Raw genomic sequence first — 17955 nt, 5'->3', positions numbered from 1 at the left:
CACTGAAGTATTTAAGGTCCTGGTTAGGACTCACCACAGAGGATGTAGCTCCTATTGCAAACCTAGTAAAAGGGGAAGGTGGTCCAGCATCCCCTAGATCCCTGACAGAAGAGGCAAGGCAGTCTCTCAAAAAGATACAAGAGCTCATTTCCACCAGACAAGCACACAGGTATCAGCCCTCCCTACCCTTTAAGCTTGTCATTCTAGGGAAGGTACCACGCTTTCATGGCCTCATATTTCAGTGGGACAAAGAGCAGAAGGAACCCCTCATCATAATTGAATGGGTATTCCTTCCACTCCAACCTCCTAAAACCATCACACAGCCACAAGAACTAATGGCAAAAATTATCATGAAGGGTAGAGCAAGGCTCCGCACCCTGGCAGGATGTGACTTTGCATGCATCTACTTACCTGTAACAACTGACACATTAGATCACCTACTCCAAAATAATATAAATTTACAATTTGCATTAGATAGTTACTCAGGCCAAATCTCAAATCATTACCCAAAACATGACATGTTTAATCTGCCATTCTCTTTCATCCCTCGAGAGATTCAAAGTAGAAAACCCCTCGATGCGATTACCGTTTTTACTGATGCCTCAGGAAAAAGTAAAAAGTCTGTGGTCACATGGAAAAATCCAAAGACGCAAAAGTGGGAATCTGACATCGAGGTAATCCAGGGATCACCACAAGTAGCTGAATTAGCAGCTGTTGTTAGAGCATTTGAGAGGTTCAAAGAACCCTTTAATTTGGTCACAGACTCAGCATATGTAGCTGGAGTAACTGTTAGAGCTGAGTATGCTCTCCTAAAAGAAATCTCAAACAAGAAAATTTATGATTTGCTCTCAAAATTAATTTATCTGGTTTCCCACAGAGAGCATCCCTATTTTGTCATGCATGTGAGATCACACACAAACCTGCCAGGATTTATTGCGGAAGGTAATCGTAGAGCTGATGCTCTGGCTGTGCCAGCAGATACAGTTCTATCAGCTGACTTACCAAAGCTCCCCCAAGTTTTTGAACAAGCAAAATTGAGCCATGCCATGTACCATCAAAATATTCCTGCTCTTATCCGCATGTTCCATCTGTCGCGGACACAGGCAAAAGCAATAGTGGCAACATGTCCCAGCTGCCAGAAGCTACAGCTTCCATCACTGGGCATGGGGGTCAATCCCAGAGGCATTAATAGCGGTGAAGTGTGGCAAATGGACATCACACATTTCCCTGAATTTGGGAGATTAAAATACGTTCATGTTTCTATTGATCCCTTCTCTGGTGCTATGTATGCCTCTGCACATGCAGGTGAAAAGGCTAAGGATGTTGAAAAACATCTTGTCCAAGCTTTTGCTGTGCTCAGTATACCTGAGGAGATAAAAACTGATAATGGACCTGCCTACACCTCCCAGGAGTTTAAAAACTTTTGTCAGCAGTGGGGATTTCGACATGTTACAGGTATTCCTCACTCCCCAACTGGACAAGGCATTGTTGAACGTGCCCATCAAACCCCCAAGCGAATGCTGCTACAACAATCAGGGACCACCAAACTCAACTCACCTGTACTCAGACTCAGCAAAGCACTGTTTACCATAAACTTCCTGAATGGCACCTTTGAGGATCCAAACCCTCCCATCTATCGTCATTTCCAGAACACCGGGAGACAGAAACTGAAGGAAAATCCAGAAGTCCTGATCCAGGACCCAGAGACTCAAAAAATCCAAGGACCGTACAAACTTGTAACTTGGGGACGTGGGTATGCCAGTGTATCTACCCCTCAAGGACTGAGATGGATCCCAGGGAAGTGGGTAAAACCTTATGTCACTTCCTCAAAAGTTAAGGAGGTTAAAACTGCCTCCTGGAAGAGACACCGTAAAAAAGAATCCTGATTTTGCACCTTCATGTAAACCTCCTACTGCAGATCTTTATGTTAATCCCTTAAGTTAAGTTGCACTGTTTTGCACTCAGGTTTTTGCACTGTATTTTGTAAATCTTCATCCTGATACTCCATACCATAGATGTCCTAACTAAACCCCTGAGTTTTTGACTGGGGAACTAGTTTAAAGGCATCCTAGGTACTGTTGAGTTGTAAGGACGATAGATTACAATTATATTTTGCACTGTTGTTTTGTTACTGTTCTATGCACTTTTAAGTTACTAAGAGTTACAACCCAGCTTTAAAGAAAAAAAAATAGGGAATTGTTGCTGCCTGTTCCGAGCTTCCCCTCCCCCCTCCCAAAGACATGTGCTCAGAGGCCCTTTGTTCCAAGCGCGGGCAAAGCCAAATGTAACTCAGACTCTTCAGCAGTGTCTGATTGGCCGCTCACCCCGGGTCCACCCCCAGTCCTCCCCTTTCCCCTTCTCCTAATAAAAGATGGTCGAGGAGAGGCCACGCCCTCTCACTCAGCTCAGCGACTTTCCTGCGAACATCTCTGGTTGTCTGTCTCGTTTGAAAGCTTCTAACTGCAAGGAATTGAGCGAGCAGGGAGCTATATTTCTCCCTCTTTGCTTCTGCTGATGGTATTTGCTCTGCAGCTGATTCAGGTACCGATTTTAGAGCTACCAAAGTGCTAGATCGCCCTTGCTACCTCTCTAGGCTGCTCGGGGCTTTCTAAGGCATTGAAATACAAGCGCTAGCCGGTATAAAGCTGAAAAGATACCTTCCACAAACTTGCTGGGTTTGGGTGTGGGTTTTGGGCTTGGTCTGGGGTTTTCTGCAAGAGAAGATTAGAGCTGATGCTCTGGCTTCATGTTTTCAGGTCATCCTCACAGACAGAAGAGCTGCAACAACTTAAAACCCAAAGCAAATTCTGGAGACTGCAGAATATAGGTCTGTGCTCAGGCTCAAATCCTCTGGGAATTCCCTTCCCGATGGGCAGAGCCCTCTGGCTGCTCCTCCCAGGGCGGGGTCCCTCTGTGCTCACAGGCCTCTGCAAACTCTGGGAAATTTGCCTCTTACCATGGCCCCCGTGTGCTCCAAGTAAGGAGGTTCTCCTTCCACCATCTCGATGGTCACAATGCCCAAGGACCAGATGTCCACCTTGGGGCCATAAGGAGAACTGGTCACAACCTCTGGGGCCATCCAGTGAGCAGTGCCCACCATGGAGCTGCGCTGCTCCTGCTCAGGGCTGAGCTGAGCGCAGAGGCCAAAATCAGCTGAGGACAGAAACAAACACTGTCAAAGGCAGCTGGAATGAGGAAAGCAAGCACAAAGATTGCCCACTCTCAGTCTGAGAATGAATGCAGTGCTGAATCCAGCTGGAAAAGTCCTCAGGGCTGTAGCCAAGGCAAGATGGAAGTGGACCCTTAAAGGAACCCTCAGCTTTCATGCAGTGGCTTTGAGTGATTCCCTTGAAGCTTCAGATTCCAACTGCCGCCCCTCTGCAAGGGCCATACCCAGAGCAAAGCCACTGCTGACACCCTGCTCCTCTCCTGAGCTCTCTGCATGGGGCAGCCGCTCTCAGCTGCCAGCAGGGGCTGGGCACTGCCACCAGCAGCACTTGTGGGGCTCTGGCCGTCACTGGGAAGCAGCCCCACACCCGCAGCCCGGGAGCGCCGTGCCTGACCAGGAACACCCACCCAGCTTGACAGAGCCGTCCGGTGCCAGAAGGATGTTGGAGCTCTTCAGATCTCTGTGGATCACCCGGTTTGAGTGGAGGAAATCCAGGCCCTGCAGACACTGAGAGAGAACAAGAAACACGAGGGTGGAAATCCATGGCCGGAATACACAATCACACAAGAAAGGACAGTTTAGAATTCTGCCAGCAGCAGCTTTGCTGTGACAGGCCAGGAGTGCAGTGCAGACAAGCTCCAGGCAAATGATTCAAGGCAAAGCTGAGAACAGCAAATCAAATCAAAGAAGACAGAGAGTCCCATAACAGCAGGAAAGAGGACAAGAGCAGAGTGGAAGTGCAGTGACACTGGCAGGCCGTTCACTTCAGAGGCTCTTTCTTCTCCAGCTCATAAAAACAACACAGAAACAAAGCTCTGAGCATGGAGCCACTCCTGTTCTCAGGCCCTGCTTGGAAGGAGCATTGTGTCCAAGCCATGGCAAGCACGACCAGGATCCCTCACCTCCCGACTGACAGCTGCCATCTCTCCTTCAGCCATGCGTGTCTGTCTGACAACGTCCTGCAAAGTTCCTCCATCCATGTATTCCATCACCAGCCAGAGATCTTCATCAACAAGGAAGCTGGAAGAGGCAAACAATGGCGTGGAGATGAACGTGCACTGCTCAATTCCCCAATGGAAAAGCCTCGAGTGGAGTTTTGTTTCCAGGTCACTTGTAAATGAGGACAGAATCCGATGCAGAGACATTCCTGCCAGGCTGCACAGTCCTTGGCATCTGCACAGTCTAAGGGAGAAGGAGATGCCTGTGAGAAAGGAGAGGCCTTAGATGGCAAGCAAGTGAAAAATGCAGTTTAGCAACAGCCCAGATCAATGTGGAACCACAACACTTGCCCCCAGCTGGTTCAGCATCTGAACTCAGCAGTTCCACCGTTCCCTCCAGAACAAGGCAACACAACTTCCAGAGTTATCCAGGGCAGAAGGCCCTGCAGCACTTAGGACAAAAGTGGTCAAGTGTTTCGAAAACCTTGCAGAAAGTCTCTTCAGAAACAGGCAGGGCCATTGCAAAATGGACACATGAGGTGTTTCTGGAAACAAGAACCTGGTCTTCCTGGCATCTGCAGCAATGGAAAAGAGTTGGGAAGGAGAAGCCAAGGGAAATAATTTCTGACAGGGTTTATCAGCACATGTTGTAAGACCCAGGAAATGGGGTCAGCTTGAAGGAAAAACCAAACCAAAGCAACAAAAGCACACGGAGGGAGTGAACTGACAGGCTGTTGTTTTGGGAAGCTACGGCCGGGTGAGGCTTTTTCAAAACAGGCTACAGACTGCAGATGCCAGGAGAGATTAACGCAGGGCCTGTGCATGGGATAAGAGCTGAAGCACTCACCTGTCCAAAGAGCTGACAATGTTGGGGTTCTTCTTGTCCTTCAAGACCAGGATCTCATTCACAGCTCGTTCCCCGTTCTGCCCTCTGAGACTCATTTTCTTTATGGCCACCTGAAAGGACATTGCAGCCCTTGAACTGGAGGAGTCTGGGGCAGGAGGCCGCAGCAAACACGGAGTGAGTCTTTGTGGAGCGACGGAGCCGGGCTGTGCCAAACTGCCTTGGGATGGGACACCCGGGCTCAGCAAGTGACATTCCCACAGCCCATTTCTCTGCTCGCTGCGGGGCCGCTTACAGGACACAGGGCCAGAGACATTTGGCCTTGGAAGCTCTGCAGAAATGGTCCCTCAGCTCTCAGCCTCAAAGCTCTCACAACATTCTCTGCACCTGCAGTCTTCTCAAACAGCCTTAGTTTACCACCACTCTCATTATCATTCAAACACATTTTGCAAGCAGCAAGTAATTCTGGTTCTGTGAAAACAGAGCAAAACAGCCGGGAACCCTTTAGCAATCCTGTGGGATTTGGTCATGATTTCAAAGGCAACTGCTCTCTTTGGGATTGCACAACAGAGCAAACACGCACAAACATTGCTCAGATGATCCCTGTCACTGGCTGTCACTGACACCAGGCCCAAACACAGCTGCAGGGTTTAGGGGAGAGCTTTGCTCTGCACATCCATCTTCTCATTCCTCTCCCTCTCTCTGGGAACAGCTGCAGTAGGACTAAAACCCCAAACTGATGCCAAGCAGGATCGCTCCTTAATTAGGTCTTGAGGTATCCTTTGAAGATGAAGCACAGGATGGAAAAACTGCTAAACAGCGTTCCTGTCCGAGGCTGGGATGAAGATAAATTAGGCCTCAGCCTCCACCAGCTGATGCACTGATGCTTTCAGATATGAAGACCAAGCCAGCGTGTCCTGCTCTGACAGACACTGCTGCCCTCCTTGCATTCCTTTGGGCACTTCAGAAGGCTCAAGTCTGTCCCAGCCGTGCTCTGCAGGCTGACACTGCTGTGCCTTCAGAGGAACAGCCTGTGCAGGAAAGCTCTGCTGGCCCCCCAAAGCTGCAGCCACAGCTCCCAGCAGAGGGGAAAGCCCTCGAGAGCTGCCCGACGCACTGGGCGTGGTGACACTGACCTCTCCTCCAGTGGCCCTGTCGAGTCCTTTAGAAACAGTTCCGAAAGCCCTGGAGACAGAACAGCAGAGAAGAAAGAAGCAGCGCTTTAGGCCCTGGGAGTGAAAGCCAGCCCAGACAGGAGATCTCTGCTGCCTGCAGCCTTTACAAAACACCTGGGTGCATCGACCCTTCAAACAGCAGCGCAGCAGCCACCAGCCCTGTGCCACGCAAGGTGTGCGAGAGAAAACTGAGGCCCAACACGAAGGAAAAGGGCTGGAGCAAATCCCAAATGTCCACGCTGAATTACTTTAGTCCAAAACCTAGGGTGGGAGCAGGTGTCTAATGAACTGGAAAAGAATGTATTTCATCCTTTTCCATTTCCTGCCTACGAGCTGCAGGATCCACAAGGGCCCTGCCATTAGGCAGCTGATGCATTTTCCCCTCGAGTGCAGCAGCTCTGTGTCTGTTACTGAATGTACGGGGCTTACTACCTGAGCTGAAAAGAGCACTTATTAGCTCATCTCTGGTTTCTGTTTCTAAACCGTTATGTTGATAATCCTGACCGGTGGATATTTTTGGAAGCAAAATATTTGAAAGGAATCTTCTTGAGAACTGTCTCCAGACAGTCACCAGATGGTGAGCTGCTCTTTCAGGCAATCAAATTCCAGGGACAGAAGATCTTCCAGGTCCTGCTCCTTGCTGCAGGCAGGACACTGCCAGCCTCAGGGGCTTTTGACAGTGCCTTCTGACCACAGTTACCAATTCTGACCAGCACTGAGAGACAGCAGCATCGTGCCCCAGTGTCTGAAGCTGTTTGCAGCTTGCCTGGCTTCTCACTTGATCCTGCACCAGCAAATACCTGGCCCCTGCTTGTGCAGAAGTAACTGCCGTGCACTTACCCTTGGCCAACCTGCTCCAGTTCCAGGTATTTCTCGGCAGGCTCCCCCACGCTCACGGTACTCCCTGAAAGAAACCACATGGAAGACGCTCCCTCCCAGATGGAGACCCCACCTTGCAGCAGGGCCAAAATGCAGCCCCACTCCCTGGGGCCGGGAGCCCCTTGGTCTCAGCTGGGCAAGGACAATAAATGACTCTGTGACATTCAGCTGCAGAGCAAGCCTGGGTGCAGCTGATGCTGAGACACACGCAGCACCCTGCTCTGGCACACAGCAGCAGAGCAGACGTACTCAGCTGCATCAGGCACCACTCCTCTCTGCCCTCTGGCTGCAGGGCTCTGCTGCTGTCAGAATGTTCAGCCCAGGATCCCGCAGCACAGGGAGCTTCAGTGTCCTCTTCCCAAGCAGAGGGAGGTTCCCGGTCCTCTTCCCAAAATTCAGCAGGTTCCTGGTCTTCTTTCCAAGCCACGGAATATTTGCCATCCTCTTTCCATGCCGGGAGAATTGCACCCTCCTCTTCCCAAGTCACAGGATGTCCTCTGTCCTCGTCCCATGCTGGGAGATGTCCATCCTCCTTGTCCCATGCTGCTGGAGCCTCGCTGTCCTCGTCCCACACCAGGTGATGTCCACCATCCTCGCCCCACACCACAGGAGCTTCACTGTTGTATTCCCAAACCGTGGGATGTTTGCCCTCATCTCCCGGGACAGAGGGAGGTTCACCATCAGCCCCCAGAAGAGTGGGAAGTTCACAGCTGTCTTCCTCCTCTTTAGCCTCCTCTTTGGAAGCAGAGGGAGCCAGAGGAGGAGCTGATGCTGCTTTTGTGCCCTGTGGACAGATGGTAGCGTGAGGGATGGGAAGTTCTCTCTCAGTTATCGCCTTATTTATCCTCAGCTACACATCCAGCTGCACTAAGCAGAAATGGGACTCGGAGCTGTTCAGACTAGGAATGGGCTAAAGTCGACATTGCCACTTATTGCTGGGCATTCCATATTCCATCGTGGCTAAAGCCAGCAAGCAATCTTCTGCCTGCAAAACCAGACCTGCAGCTCTTCAAAAGCTCTTCAGCAGAGAAGGAGAAAAGTGCCAGGGATCCCTTTGCTGCTGCTGCTGCTGCTGCTGCTGCTGCTGCTGCTGCTGCTGCTGCTGCTGCTGCTGCTGCTGCTGCTGCTGCTGCTGCTGCAAAGACACTGGCAGGAACTTTCCTTCAGCCTCCCAGGCTGGCGCTCGACTGCCACACGCCAAGCTCACAACTCTCTGCACAATTCCGACCACCAAAGGTTCCTTTCCCACTCACCGAAGGAGGAGCTGCTCGGGATCCACGCGTGAAGTTCCCTGCAGCGGGAAAGGGAACACGAACCAGATGCTGTTAGGAAAAACCTGCCCGTGGTGGGAACTCCCACGGAGCAAGGCAACGCCGAGAGAGCATTTTGCTTCCACAACATCCCTCCAGGAGCCACAGTCCCTTCGCACAGCAAGCAAGAGAACAGCACAGAATCCTGGGCTGTGTCAGCTCTTGGCTGGAGCAGCCACCGGAGGGAGTTGCAGGCTCCGCTGGCACAGACTCTGCGCTTGAGGGAACAGAACCCCCCCGGCTCCATTGCAAATGCTGTGCACGCCCCGCTGGCTGCAGACACCCCCTTTTTCAGCTGCAGCTGCTGGCAGGAGCTCTCCCAAACCAACGGTGTCTTAATGGCAATTTGGTTACAAAGGCAGCTCAGTTCCAGTGGGAGAACAGAAAGCACCCAGCAAGCCCGAAGGCACCGATGCTGCACCCAGGGAAAACCTCGACTTACGTGCCAAGTGGGCTAAAAAATAGCCCGAATAAGCCACAGAGTACAGAGTGCAAACTGCAGCAACCACTTGCTGGATCATTTTGGCCGTGCTGCACACGTCGCAGACTGTACCCCTGCAAGCACAGAAGGACACCCGTCAGGGGCTGGGCTGGCTGCTGAGAATGCCTCGGGCAGGAGGATCCTCCGGCAACCAGCGGGCGCCCAGAGCCGCTCTGGACACTGAGGGCTCCGTGCCCCACAGCAACGGGAACACGGCGAGGACGCGGCAGCGTTCCCGTGACATCACAGCAGCAGCTCACGCAAGGACCGCCTGGAAGGTTCTCCTCTGTCACAAAGGAGCACAAAGGATCCTCCCGGGGCACAGCCTGTTGCTCAAAGGATCCAAGAGGAACCCAGAAAATGCAGCACACAAGGACAGCCCATAGCCAAGCTTGAACACTGAGGAGGAATGAGGACAGGACCAAAACAAAGGAATCACGACCTTTCGTCACTGATGTTGCTGACTAAAACCAGCAAGGATTGTTCCATCTGGGATCTCTGTTCTAGTTCTAGAAACAAGCAAAGTTCTCCACTCTAAATATACAGAAAGCAGGAACTGGGAAGGAGGCGGGATGAGGAAGGAGGAGAACAGCAGGAGGTGGAGGAGAGAGGAAAAGGAGGAGCAGGAACAGGAACAGAAGGAGAAGCAGGAGGTTCCTTTGCCTGCTGTGTCCGCAGCACTCCCGGCCCCGGGAGCGTCCCCCCACGGCATCCTGCAGGTGGCTGGGGAGGGGGAGCTCGTCCCGAATCTATCAGGGGGTCTGAGAGGTTTTTTTTATTGGGGAGTGTTTGGAGCTAGCAGATTCCAGAACCCAAATATCTTTTAGTGTCCTGGGAGAGTTTTTTTGTGTGTGTGTGTATGTTTGGATCTTTCAGGACCCCAAAGCTGAGCCCCTTGGGGGGGATCATGTCCCCTTACATCAGCCAATACACACAGAGGAGAGGCCCTTCCGCTGCCCTGAGTGTGGGAAGGGTTTCAACCACAGCTCAACAGCAACGGAGGCACCGCTAAGGGAAGCCCTGCGAGTGCCCCGAGTGCGGGAAGAGCTTCGTGCGCTGCTCCAGCTCCATCCCCCGTGGGAGGATCGGCGTTGGATGATCCCCAGTGACCCCCGTTGGGCAGAGCCCTGGTGACCCCCGTTCCGGGTGATCCCCGCTGGGTGGGGGGAAGGTGTTGGAGAGATTTCTTTGCCTTCTCCTTGTGCTGCTGGGATTTGGTTGGGAATAAATTCCCTCCGTGTACCCAGGCTGGGTCTGTTGTGCCCGTGCCGGTGCTCGGGGCGGGATCTCTCCCGGTCCTTCTCTCAGCTCCTGGGCCTTTCCTTGTATTTCCTGTCCCTGTGCAGTAGCAGAGGGCAGGGACAGAGCGGTTTTGGTGTCTCCCGGCATCCAGGCAGGGCCAGCCCAGCCCCGGGGGTTGTGAGGGGCTTGTGGGGGTCCCCCGTTTGCGGGACATCCGCATGGTTTGGGTTGTTCTTCCCAAGCTGTGCATAAACGACTTTGGGAGTTTTCTGCCACAAATCTCTCCCCTCGTGCACTCAGCCAAAGGGGTTTGGGGCAGTTTCCCCTTTCTCGGGGAAATCAAAGCCATGCACTGATGCTCCGAATTAGGGGCGGGAGTAGGGAGGCTGCAGGGCTTCCCAAGGAGCCGGAGGCACCGCACACGCGGGGCTGGGCAGGTCGGGCCGGGAGCAGCGGAGAGCTTTGTTTCTCTTCTCAGCTGAACGGCGGCTCGGGCCGGACCCGTTCCAGGGCTGTTCCTCAGCTGCGGCTTTCCCCTCACGCAGCCCGGGGGGCGCTGGGAGCGCGGGGCGGGGCTGGGCCGTGTGCAGAGCCCGCCCCTCGCTCCGATTGGGCGGTGCTGCCGTCAGTCGTGGTTCTGGCGCGCTGATTGGTCGGAGCGGGGAGCAGCCCGGGCCCGGAGCCGCCGGCAGGGCGGCCGTGGCGCAGCAGAGGCGCCATTGGCGGAGCGTATGTGCGGGCCCGGGAGCGGCGGCGGCGGCCGGAGCCCGCTGAGGCGGCGGCGGAGCTCGGAGGCGGCCCCAGCGCAGGTGGGAGCCGCGCTCGGTTCTGGCGGGGCTCGGGGCTGGCTGCGGGCGGAGGGGGCGGCAGGGGGCTGTGGCGGCTTCGTTGTGCCGTGTGGGCGCCGTGTTGGCCCTGGCGTGAGGGCGCTGCGGGAGCGGCTGCCCGCGGTCTCCTTCCCGCTGCTGCCTCGGCAGGAGCCGGTGCCGGAGCAGCGCTGGCTCGTCCCGGCTGCTGTGGGTAGGACAGAGGTGGCTGCCCCGTGGCCGGGAGTGTGCGGGAAAGTTCCCGTGGCCAGAGGTTTGTGTCCGCAGAGGAGCCGGAGGAGTCCTGTGAAAGTAACTTTATTCGTGGACAAAGGGAGAGGCCACGGGGCATTTCCCGTGGGGTCTGTCCAAGTGTTGGAGGCCGCAGCCTCCTTTTTATGCCGATTTGCCCGGCCGCATCTCCGTGTCCCTTTCCACAGTGGCTGAGGTCCTTGGAAGGTACAGACTTCCCGATCCGCCTGCTGCATGTGCCCCTTAATGTGCACCCCCACTTTGTATAACAGCCGATATTCATGGCTCTGTGAAGGCTTTGTTCTTCTTCGGGAAGTTGAGGAATTTAGCAGGACCTCGGCTGAGCCGCAGTTTGTGTCAATTAGTAACATTTTCTAAAACTGATGGTTTTCTATTTTCTTTCGTTACTTCCTTATCTCCAAGTTCCTTTCCCTATCTCCAATGGGATTCACAGCATCTGTTTGTAAAGACACGTTCATTTTTTTCCTTTTAATCCTCCTCTTCTTCTTTTCTGAGTACTTTTCTTTACAAACTTTAAAAATGCCTTAATCTGTTCTTCCTGGGCCTTCTTTGGTTTTGGGGTTATTCTCAGTGACCTCATTCTGTGTCCTTTTGTAGCCGTTTCTGGGTCAGGAGGCCTGGCTGCCACCTGCCTGCCCTTGATCCCCTGCTGAATGAGCTGCACTGAGCAAGGTGTGGTGCATGGTAAAAAGATGAGAGTTGCTGCAGCACCTGAGAGGAGAAACAGCATTGGTTTAACGCATGGTCTGCCAGGGAACCACGAAAACGTGTCCCATTCCCATCCTTTCCACATTTGGACCGGTACATGAGCTGCTTTCTTCTTTCCTTTGTTCTCTGTTTCACCACTTTGCCATCTCTTTGCCAAGAGCAGTTTGAGTCATTTAATTTTCCACAACTTCCTGGTCCTTCTGCTGGAAGACAATCTGATGCCATCCCAGGGTGAAATGTGGCGTTGCTCATGGCAGTGGATTGGTGGGTGAGAAGGTCAGGAGCTGGAGCTGTGTGCTTGGTTATGATTTGGAGGACAGCTTGTGATCTAATGATGCATTGAAATGATCACTGGGTTCTCTGACACCTGGTATGAATTTGTTTGGGTTCCCGGGGGCTGCTCCATGGTGTTGTAGGATTTGTTCTGGTGGCCATTCATCTTTTCCCCATTTTTGTGCGCTCCCAGAAATGCCAGGGATGCATCAATTGACCGCTTTTCTCTGATTAAATCATCACATCCTTGCATTCCCAAGTGATTTCGCTGACCTTGGTGCAGCAAAAGCAGCCCAGTGGTCAAACCCACCCTGTATAACACAGAGAGTGCCAGCAGATGTTGGAGTGGGGAGAGGGATGATTCCCCCCCCGCTTTTGTGAGTGAAGTTCTCCCAACATTCTGCGTTTGCTGTTTTCCTTTGCAGCTTCAGGGATTTCTGTTGCAGAGTCAGAGATGCTCAGTGTGGGCTCTGCCTTTAGCGATGCAAATTCCGTCAGTGCAGGGAGGCAGAGCTTGGGGTGAGGGGCAGAGGGAATCAGCCCAATTCCTGTGGCAGGCAAGGAGAGCCTGGGACATTGTGCACACTTCCCCCAGCAGAGTTAATTTGCATTTCTAAAGCTCCTCTGCTGGCTGCCTGGAAGGAAGCTTCTCCCCCAGGGCAGCCATCAGGTGACTCACAAGTGACCCCCTCCCCAAAATCGGCTTTCCCCCCCCCCTTTTTTTTTAATATTTTTAAACTGTTTATGAGTTAAAGGGTCAGTTTTAAAGCTCTACTAGTTTTGCAAAATGCACCCTTAAGGTGAACATCGACAAACCCATTCCAAAATTCTGCCATCACTAACAGCCACGCACACACATACACAAAAAAAAACCCCAAAGCAATAAAGATTTTTGGTTCTTCCCCTAAGACTAAAAATTGACTCTCACACCTTTGGCCCAAACCCAACTGACAATATCAAAGTAGGATGAGTAAGAAAAACCATTCTAATGGTGCAATCCTGTCACTGAAACTGTGGGAAGAGCAAAAACTCTCCAAAGACCTTTTTAGTGTTAAGGATCAAGGCATTACTTTATTCTGGCCAGAATGTGCAACAGAAATCATTTCATCCACACAGAGCCCGGGTGTGCAGAGAAAATCATTCCATTGCACACGAGTTTTCCTCGATTTTTCCTCAACTTTATGCAGTCTAAACCCATAGAAATCCGTAGGTTTAATGTTCATTGGTTCCAAGTTGGGTAGTTCTTAGTATTTGGTTTCCTATTGGCCCCGGATTGCTTGGCCTCTGATGTTGATTAGGTGCACACTCCTTGATTTCCTTCTCAGCCTTTTCCAGAGCAGGGGTCTCCAGCTGTGCCGGGGGCAGTGTCTGGGGTAGCTGTTCCTTGATGTTTGCTGATGGGCGTTGATGTTTTGTTGATGGGCGTTATCTTTTGGGTATCTTTTGGGCTCTTCCCAGTCTGTTGAGATGTTAAGCTCATCTCTGTTGAGTGGTGTAACATCCCTTATCAAACACTTTCAAATTCCTTTCCCCAAGGCAGAGGCAAAGGAAGCCTGAGTAGAGAAATAAAATTTTAAAGCAATTCTGAACTTGGTATATTTTCCAGCAATCGAATCCCGCCCAGCCCAGAGTGTGAGTGTAACTGAGAGCCAGAGTGGAATTCTCCCGCTGTCTCGTGCAGCAGCTGTGGCGAGTGCAGGCACAGAAAGCTCTGAAGCTCGCCCGGTGCCAGCGAGGATTGGCCCCCAGTGCCTGGAGATGCCAGAGGAGGTGCCCAGCCAGACTATTTCAGCAGAGGATCTGTGGGCAGCCCCCGGGGCTTCCCCCGCTGTGGAGCCCTGGCTGCTGCTGCGGCCCCTTCTGTGCAGGGTCAGTGGCGGCCTCGCATGGTCCTCCTGCAGCCGGGGAGTGCAAATCCGCGGGGCTTCAGAGAGCCTGAGGCGAGGCTGAGGGGTCCCCCCGTGTTCAGCTGTGCTGGCGGCTGTTTCTGTGCTCGGGGACACTTGGAATGGGCCACACCCTTGGCCACCAGTGGTGCTTCTTTGCACTCCTCAGGCAGGACCCGATGTCCTGGTTGGATGTTGTGGGCAGCAAAGTGCCAAGGCAGGGTCTGTGCCAGCCGAGCTTCCTGTGGAAGAGATTTCACAAGAGACAGGATTCTGGCCACAGACTGCTTGAAACAGACATCCCTGATCTCCACCCCCGAGTAAGCCGAGAATGAGCAGGATGAGGAATTGGAAACATCAATTCCAGGGGAGATAATTGAATATCTGCCCTGGGTCTGGCTCTTCTTCTTGCCAAAGCCAATGGCAGCAGCCGTACCCGTGGCATCTTGGTTTCTCTCAGCAGCTTCAGAAGGTGTTTCTTTATTTCCCCATTCATTCTTTCTACCCGACCCAAACTCTGGGGGTGCCAGGGCGTTTGGAGGTGCCACTGTGTTCCTAAAGCAGCCAGAACGGCCTCAAGGATGTTTCCTGTAAAATGAGTTCCCCTGTCTGAGTCCATTGCTTCCACAATCGCATATCTTGGAATTGTTTGTTCCAAACATGCCTTAAGAACTGATGCAGGGATTGCTGAAGCAGTTGGAAATGCTTCTGCCCCGCTGTGAGCTGCCATGCTGTTAGCAGAAAATGTTGAAGCCTTCCTGCTCAGGGCATTTCAGTGCCAGGCTCTTCCAAGCACCCCCAGCTCGGCCCTTTGAGCTGAGCATGCGGGCGCTGAGCTGCGCTTTGTCTCATTCCCTTTCCTTCAGAGCAGCGTGTCTTGTCACTCTTTTCCCTTCTGCTGCCCTTGCAGAGCCATCCCTAAACACCTTTTCTCCCTCAGGCCAGGGAATGTCTGGTAAATCTCTCCTAGCCCGGGTCTGGAGCTCTGTCACTTGACTGCAGCCATGGGTTTCTTGCCAGCCCCGTGTCCAGGGCCGTTCAAACAGGAGGCTGGGTTCAACCCTTGCCCTGTCCTCAACTCTGAATCCTCCTGTTCCATCCAACGAGTTTCATTCTGTAAGAACCGAGCGCTGCTCATCCATTTAGAGGCTCCTTTGGTTAACAAAGCTTTAACTTGATGCCAGGCTGGAACAATGAGAGATTCTGCTGCTGTCAGTTTTCAGGCCTCAGTTCCCATTAAAGCCGGGGCTGCACAATTCTGCAGACAATGAGGCCACTCTCTGGCCACTGGGTTAAACATCTGAGCCCAGGAATTCCTTTGGCATGGCTCTGATTAACCTCCCCATGCAATTCAAATGGTTTTCCCTGTCTGGGAGGGCCAGGGCAGGAGGCTCAGTTAATCTGCTTTTGAAGCCTTGAAAATTGTGCTTTCCTTCTGGTGTCCATGATGGGGTTTCTTGGCTGGCAGGAGAGGAGAGTTGTAGGGAGAGATGCCTGGCTCCAAAAGTGCTGCCTTTAGCAGGGCCTCAGTAAGAGGCTGTAACCCCTTCCTTGCCTCCCTTGGAACAGGGTATTGCTTTTGGACACCACTTGTCCTGGATGCTTCAGAGGAATTTGGAGAGGCTCCATATCTAATTTTCCCTATTTCCCTGGGGCTGCCCACACTTCTGGGTTCCCTTCAGCAGAGGCCTTCGCAGACATTTGACACCAAGGTACAGCAGCATTAGCCTCTGTATCTCCTTTGACAATATGAATTTGCATTCCCACTTCAGCCACCAAATCCCTTCCCAGTAAATTACAATCACAATTAGGAGCAAACAGAAATTGATGCATTTCAAACCCATCTCCCACATCTACTGATAGTGGTTGAATGAAACACCCCTGCTCATCTTTCCCACTTATTGCCTGAATAATGAAAGAACTTCTTGACAATTTTCCCCCTTAGGTCTCAGATTCGGAGTGGATGGAGAGGCCCCTGTGTCCATCAGGAGCGGCCTCGTCTCGATCCAGACGCGCCCTGAATGTTCTCAAGGGCTCTGGTGCGGTGGGTCCCTGGTGTGCTGGGAGCTCTGAGAGCCCTGCCAATCCATGTCCATCAGGGCTGGACTTGCTCGTGCTGAGGGTGCTGCTGTCTGTGCTTGCAGTGTCCTTGTGGCCTGCAGCTGGAGCCCTGATTCCTTGCCAGGGGCTGTTTGGGTCGGCTCTGCCGTGCCGAGGAGGGCAATGCCTGTGCCAGGTGCTTGTGGCCGCCGCCGTCCCCTGGGTGCTGGGGCCCCCTTGGGCCCTGCGGTTCATCCCTGGGGGGCTGTAGAAACTCTGCCATGGCCTTTGCCTTCACCTTGGCCTTTTGCTCATCCCTTCTTGCATTCCCCTGCGGAGCCTTTCTGGCCAAGTGCTGCAGGGGCTTCTTGTGCCTCTCCTGCAGCCCCCTCAGTGCCTGTGGGTGCTCATCCTCTGACAGCTGCTGAGCTTTCTGCACAATCATTCGTTTCTCCAGTGACCCAGAGAAGATCGATGAAAGAAAATCCTGATCCTTCCACATCCCGCAGCCTCCTGGGGGCCGGGGGCCACTGCCGGCCCTGCCCGGGGGGTGTTGGGGTCAGGCAGTGCCCGGCGCTGAGCCCCGGCTGCCCCACAGCCCCGGCCCGGCCCCGCAGCTCCCCACAGGCCCCCAGCCCGTGCTGCCCTGTCCTGCTGCTCCCCACCACAGAGAAACACCCTGAAATCCTGAACTTCTTTGTTTCCCTGTCCTGGAACGCAGGGATACAAAAGATCTGGATCAGCTGGCAAATTTTGAGGATAAGACGGTACTGAAAAACATCCCTCTCCTCACTATTTTCTCTTCCTCCTCTTTTCCATCTTCCTTTTCCTTTCTTACCTCATAGATTCCTCCTGCTGCTGTTTGTCTTAACCATATTCCTGCACACTCCCTTCAACCAATCCCTTCCCAGCACACCAACACCATCTGTCCCCTGTTGCAGAGACCCCTTCTCGACTTCCCTTTTTACCCCTGCTGGGTGTCCATGTCCTTAATTACCTCTGGGAGAATGTGCAGACTGCCTCAACATTGTCCCCTTTTGTATAGGAAGCGATGTCCATGGTTGTGTTCCGGCTTTGTTGTTGTTCTGGAAGTTGAGGAATTGAGCAGGAGCTTGGCTGAGCAGCAGTGTGTGTCAATCAGTAGCATTTTGTGGAGCTGCTGGTTTCTGCTTGTGTCACTTGCTTGTGTCCAAGTCCGTGTGGCTGTGTCCGAGCAGATTGAGAGCATGTGTTTGTAGGGAGGCGTTGGTGTTGTTCCTTCGCTGGGGGTGCCCGGTTTTCGGGCCATCCCCCCTGGAGCAGGGTGTCCCCCCTTGGTGCAGGCGCGGCCCTCAGGCAGCGCTCAGCCAATCAGCAGGCGCGGCGCTGGTGACTCAGCAGTTGCCAGGCAGAGCCGCAGCGCCCGGCGCTCCCCAGCTGGAGCCCCCGTGTGGCCCGGCCTTGGCGCCCCCCGCGAGGGGAATTTGGGGAGGTGGGAGGGGGGGAGCGCCAAGGCCGGGCCGGCCCGTGCTGTGCTGGCAGAAGTGGCTGCGGCGGGGGCCGAGTGCGGCCAGGAGCGGCCGAGAGCCCAGCGCTGCCCCAGCCCGAGCTGCCGCAGCTGCATCCCTGCGGGTGCTGTGGGATCCGAGAGCTCTGGGGGGCAGAGCGAGCCAGGGGTGGGTGCTGGGCCTGGGGGGAGGAGGAGAAAGGCTGGAGGAGCAGGGCTGGAGACCAGAATGGTGAAAGGATGGACGTGGGAGCAGCAGGTGGGATTCTGCAGGAGAAGGAGTAGTGTGAGGAAGAGGAGTGTGAGGAAGAGGAGTGTGAGGAAGAGTAGGGACACAGGAGGAGGAGGAGGAGGAAGAGGAGGCACCGCAAGGTTCCAGCACTCGCTGTATCTGCAGCCTCCCCCCAGCCCCAGGAGCGTTGCCCCCCCATTCAGCAGGTGATCA

Source organism: Coloeus monedula, assembly GCF_965178545.1.
Source record: "Coloeus monedula genome assembly, contig: HAP1_SCAFFOLD_425, whole genome shotgun sequence".
Taxonomy (NCBI): domain Eukaryota; kingdom Metazoa; phylum Chordata; class Aves; order Passeriformes; family Corvidae; genus Coloeus; species Coloeus monedula.
Note: the sequence above shows the minus strand (reverse complement) of the source record.